This window comes from Triticum urartu, chromosome 3A (genome assembly GCF_056163025.1).
Source record: "Triticum urartu cultivar PI428250 chromosome 3A, HENAU_Tu73, whole genome shotgun sequence".
Classification (NCBI taxonomy): Eukaryota; Viridiplantae; Streptophyta; class Magnoliopsida; order Poales; family Poaceae; genus Triticum; species Triticum urartu.
The window spans coordinates 216,701,338-216,708,105 of record NC_141875.1 but is presented as its reverse complement, the minus strand read 5'-3'; positions in this window follow the sequence as shown (position 1 = coordinate 216,708,105).

Here is a 6,768-nt window from a genome sequence, read left to right as displayed (position 1 = left end):
TACAACAAAAGTATTAAGGTAAACCTAACCATAGCATGAAACATATGGATCCAAATTAGCCCCTTACGAAGCAACGCATAAACTAGGGTTTAAGCTTCTGTCACTCTAGCAACCCATCATCTACCTATTATTTCCCAATGCCTTCCTCTAGGCCTACATAATGGTGAAGTTTCATGTAGTCAACGTTCACATAACACCACTAGAGGAGAGACAACATACATCTCATCAAAATATTGAACGAATACCAGATTCACATGACTACTAATAGCAAGACTTCTCCCATGTCCTCAGGAACAAACATAACTACTCACAAAGCATATTCATGTTCATAATCAGAGGGGTATTAATATGCATATAGGATCTGAACATATGATCTTCCACCAAATAAACCAACTAGCATCAACTACAAGGATTAATTAACACTACTAGCAACCCACAGGTACCAATCCCGGACTTGGAGACAAGAATTGGATACAAGAGATGAACTAGGGTTTTGAGAGGAGATGGTGCTGGTGAAGATGTTGATGGAGATTGCCCTCTCTCGATGAGAGGAGCGTTGGTGATGACGATGGCGATGATTTCCCCCTCCCGGAGGGAAGTTTCGCTGGCAGAACAGCTCCGCCAGAGCCCTAGATTGGTTCCACCAAGGTTCCGCCTCGTGGCTGCGGAGTCTCGTGCGGAAAGATGGCTTATGATTTTTTCCTCATCGAAAGACTCCATATAGCAGAAGGTGGCCATCGGAGGGCCACCAGGGGGGCCACGAGGTAGGGGGCGTGCCCCCACCCTCGTGGGCAGGGTGTGGCCCCCCTGGTGAACTTCTTGCGCTCAGTATTTTTTATATATTCTGAAAATGACTTCCGTGAAGTTTCAGGACTTTTGGAGCTATGCAGAATAGGTCTCTAATATTTGCTCCTTTTCCAGCCCAGAATCCCAGCTGCCGGCATTCTCCCTCTTTATGTAAACCTTGTAAAATAAGAGAGAATAGGCATAAGTATTGTGGCATAATGTGTAATAACAGCCCATAATGCAATAAATATCGATATAAAAGCATGATGCAAAATGGACGTATCAACTCCCCCAAGCTTAGACCTCGCTTGTCCTCAAGCGAAATCCGAAATCGAAAAATATGTCCACATGTTTAGAGATAGAGGTGTCGATAAAAAATAAAATACGGACATGAGGGCATCATGATCATTCTTAGAATAGAAACTTATATAATTCTTGTCATGTGATCTCTTATGCTAGAGTAATAATTCAATCAAAATTTCAAGTATGAATCATAAACTTCATTGAAAACTAACAAACTATAATCTCAGTCACTGGAGCAGTTGCAATTTATCATAACATAGCAGCAAGTCCACATACTCAACTATCATATAGTCTTTCACAATTGCTAACACTCACGCAATACTTATGGATATGGAGTTTTAATCGGATATAGAGAAAGATAGGGGCGTATAGTTTTGCCTCCTAATGTTTTACCTCAAGGGTAATGTCAACAATAATAGTTCATGAGAACTCACATCCAATTAGCCATATATACCAGGATCTTTCCAACATGTTGTGCTTGCCAAAAGATAAAATGTAAAAAGGAAGGGTGAAGATCACCATGACTCTTATGCAAGGTAGGAAATAAAAGTAAAAGATAGGCCCTTCGCAGAGGGAAGCAGAGGTTGTCATGTGCTTTTATGGTTGGATGCACAAAATCTTAATGCGAAAGAACGTCACTTTATGTTGCTACTTGTGATATGGACCTTTATTATGCAGTCCGTCGCTTTTGTTTCTTCCATATCACATGATCGTATAAAGCTTATTTTCTCCCACACTAATAAGTCATACATATTTAGAGAGCAATTTTTATTGCTTGCACCGATGAAAACTTACTTGGAGGATCTTACTCAATCCATAGGTAGGTATGGTGGACTCTCATGGCAAAACTGGTTTAAGGGTGTTTGGAAGCACAAGCAGTATCTCTACTTGGTGCAAAGAATTTGGCTAGCATGAGGGAGAAAGGCAAGATCAATAATGTTGGATGATCCATGCCAATATAATTTATCTTAGATGTAAGAAAACATAACCCATTACGTTGTCTTCCTTGTCCAATGTCAACTCTTTAGCATGTCATATTTTAATGAGTGCTCACAATCCTAAAAGATGTCCAAGATATTATATTTATATGTGAAGACCTCTCTTTCTTTATTACTTCCTATTAATTGCAACAATGAACAAAACTATGTTTGTCAACTCTCAACAACTTTTATTCATCATACTCTTTCTATGTGAAGTCATTACTCTCCATAAGATCCATATGATCTCTTTGTTTCTTTTTATTTCTTTCTCTTTTCTTTTATTCCCTCAAGATCATGGCAAAATAATCAAGCCCTTGACTCAACACTAATCTTTATTATATATAGCTCACGGACTCGATTACATAGAAGGATCATAAAGCAAAACTCAAAACTAGATCATACTCTTTATTCTACTAGATCAAGATATTACCAAAAGGATCGAACTAAGAAAAACGGTAAAGATAAAATTATGGTGATACGATACCGGGGCACTCCCCCAAGCTTGGCAGTCGGCAAGGGGAGTGCCCATACGCATGTGATTATGTCTCCTTTGTTGGTGAAGAAGTTGATGGTGATGATGGATAGTCGCACATCGAGCGTAGGAGGTCTTCTAACTTGCGGATAATGCCTTTGAGTGCGATGATATGCTCCTTCAACAAAATATTTTCACTTGTGAGATACTTATTTTGTATACGAGCTAACTCAATCATCTTGAAAGCTTCGATCTCAGTTGGGGTAAGAAGATTGTGATCAAGTTGAAGGATGTCTTCTATTGCCGGAACTTGGTCCTCCCTGGCCTTCTTGATCCCTTCATCCTTGTTGATCTCCATGGGTTCTTCTCTCTTCAGCTCTATCTTCATTAGCCAAGCATCGTTGCCCTCATTGTTGGAGGAGGAGGGAGACGACATGATGCTTGGTGTTGACAACCCTGGCAGAAAACAACTCGAAACAAGAACAGAGGATTTTTGCGTGATACGGTGGTCAAAACCTTCGGGAGGTTATCTAATGAATTTTTACCGACCAAAATACGTGACGTGTAAGAAAACAGAGTCCGGAGAGCACATGAGGTGCCCACGAGGTAGGGGGCGCGCCCAAGGGGGTAGGGCGCGCCCTCCACCCTCGTGGATCCCTCGTGTCCTTCCCGGACTACTTCTTATTTTTCTATTTTTCTAAATATTCCAAAACGGAAGAAAATTGCCATTAGAACTATTTTGGAGTCGGTTTACTTACCGTACCACATACCTATTCCTTTTCGGAGTCTGAAACGTTCCGGAAAGTGTCCCTTATGTATTCCTCCGGGGTTACGATTTCAATAACATTGATTTCAAGATTTATAGGATTACCTGAGATATAATGTTTAATTCTTTGACCGTTCACCACCTTCGGATTTGTGCCTTCGAAGTTGTTGATTTTTATGGCACCGGAATGATAGACCTCCTCGATAACGTAAGGACCTTCCCATTTAGAGAGAAGTTTTCCTGCAAAAAATCTTAAACGAGAGTTGTATAGCAATACATAATCACCTACATTAAACTCACGCTTTGTATTCTTTTGTCATGCCATCTTTTAACTTTTTCTTTAAACAACTTGGCATTTTCATAGGCTTGGGATCTTCATTCATCAAGTGTGCTAATATCAAATAACCTCTTCTCACCGGCAAGTTTGAAATCATAATTGAGCTCTTTAATAGCCCAATAAGCCTTATATTCTAGCTCGAGAGGTAAGTGACATACCCATAGGATTTTTATATGCAGTTCTATAGGCCCATAATGCATCATCAAGTTTCTTGGACCAATTTTTTCTAGATCTATTAACAGTGTTTTGCAAAATTAATTTGAGTTCTCTATTGCTCAATTCTACTTGACCACTAGACTATGGGTGATAAGGAGATGAAATTCTATGATTAACATCATACTTAGAAAGCATTTTACAGAAAGCACCATGAATAAAATGTGAACCACCATCAGCCATTAAATATCTAGGGACTCCAAACCTTGGAAAAATAACTTCTTTAAGCATCTTAATAGAGGTGTTATGATCAGCACTACTAGTTGGAATAGCTTCTACCCACTTAGTAACGTAATCAACATCAACTAAAATATGTGTATAACCATTAGAGGCAGGAAAAAGGTCCCATATAATCAAAGCCCCAAACATCAAATGGTTCAATAACAAGTGAATATAGGCATTTCTTGACATCTACTAATATTACCAATTCTTTGACATTCATCACAAGACAAGACAAACTTACGGGCATCCTTGAAGAGAGTAGGCCAATAAAAACCAGATTGCAATACCTTATGTGCAGTTCTATCTCCAGCGTGGTGTCCTCCATAAGCCTCGGAGTGACACTTGCATAGGATCTGTTCCTGTTCATGCTCAGATACACAACGTCTAATAACACCATCTACTCCTTCTTTATAAAGGTGTGGGTCATCCCAAAAGTAATGTCTCAAATCATAGAAAAACTTTTTATTTTCCTGGTATGTGAAACTAGGTGGTATAAATTTAGCAACAAATAATTAGCATAATCAGCATACCATGGAGCAGTACGAGAAGAATTTATGACATTTAATTGTTCATCAGGAAAGCTATCATCAATAGGTAGTGGGTCATCAAGCACATTTTCTAACCTAGACAAGTTGTCTACAACGGGGTTCTCAGCTCCCTTTCTATCAATAATATGCAAATCAAATTCTTGTAGCAAGAGAACCCATCTAATAAGTCTAGGTTTAGCATCTTTATTTTCCATAAGGTATTTAATAGCAGCATGATCCGTGTGAATAGTTACTTTAGAATCAACAATATAAGGTCTGAACTTATCAGAAGCAAATACAACTGCTAAGAATTCTTTTTCAGTAGTAGCATAATTTCTCTGAGCATTGTCTAGAGTTTTACTAGCATATTGAATAAAATTTAATTTCTTATCAACTCTTTACCCTAGAACAACACCTACAGCATAATCACTAGCATCACACATAATTTCAAAGGGTAAATTCCAATCAGGTGGCTGAACAATCGGTGCAGAGATCAATGCTTTCTTAAGTATTTCAAATGCGTCTATGCAATCATCATAAAAAACAAATGGTATATCTTTTTGTAATAAATTAGTCAAAGGCTGAGAAATTTTTGAGAAGTCCTTAATGAACCTCCTATAAAAACCGGCATGACCAAGGAAACTTCTTATACCTTTGATGTCCTTGGGACATGACATCTTTTCAATAGCATCAACCTTGGCTTTATCAACCTCAATACCTCTTTCAAAAACTTTATGCCCCAAGACAATACCTTCATTAACCATAAAGTGACACATTTCCCAATTCAAGACAAGATTAGTTTCTTCACATCTCTGCAAAACTCGGTCAAGGTTGCTTAAGCAATCATCAAAAGAGGATCCATAGACGGAAAAATCGTCCATGAAAACCTCACAAATCTTTTCACAGAAGTCAGATAATATAGCCATCATGCATATTTGAAAGGTAGCAGGTGGATTACATAAACCAAAAGGCATACATCTATAAGCAAAAGTACCAAAAGGGCAAGTAAAAGTAGTCTTTGATTGATCATTGGCTGACGCAGGTATTTGAGAGAAACCAGAATAACCATCTAGAAAGAAAAATGTGTATGTTTGGATAATCTTTCTAGCATTTGATCGATAAAAGGTACGGGGTAATGATCTTTTTTAGTATCTTTATTTAATTTGCGGAAATCAATTACCATCCTATAACCTGTAATAATTCTTTGCGGGATCAACTCATCTTTATCATTAGGAACTACAGTAATACCTCCCTTCTTAGGGACACAATGGACAGGACTTACCCACTGACTATCAGGAACGGGATAGATTATACCTGCCTCAAGAAGCTTTAGTATTTCCTTTCTTACCACTTCCTTCATCTTAGGATTCAGCCGTCGTTGATGATCACGAACTGGTTTGGCATCTTCCTCCAAATTTATTTTGTGTTGACATAGAGTGGGACTAATGCCCTTAAGATCATCAAGAGTATATCCAATAGCAGCACGGTGCTTCTTCAGAGTTTTCAGTAATCTCTCTTCTTCATGCTCTAAAAGGTTAGCACTAATAATAACAGGATACATTTTTTCTCATCAACATAAGCATATTTAAGAGTATCAGGTAACGGTTTAAGCTCAAACACGGGATCACCCTTGGGTGGAGGAGGATCCCCTAGGATTTCAACAGGCAGATTGTGTTTCAGGATGGGTTCCTGTTTAAAGAATACTTCATCTATTTCCCTTCTTTCATTCATAAACATATCATTTTCATGGTCTAGCAAATATTGTTCTAAAGGATCACTAGGAGGTACGACAATAGAAGCAAGACCAATAATTTCATCTTTACTAGGCAATTCCTCTTCACGGTGTTGTCTACAAAATTTAGAGAAATTAAATTCATGAGACATATCACCTAAACCAATAGTAACAATATCCTTTTTGCAATCTATCTTAGCATTAATAGTGTTCAAGAAGGGTCTACCAAATATAATGGGACAAAAGCTATCTTGTGTGGAACCAAGAACAAGAAAATCAGTAGGATATTTAGTTTTCCCACACAAGACTTCAACATCTCTAACAATTCCAATTGGTGAAATAGTATCTCTATTGGCAAGACATCAATATCTTCTAACTCAGTAGGTGCAATATCATGCATAATTTCTCTGTATAAGTCAATAGGTATTGC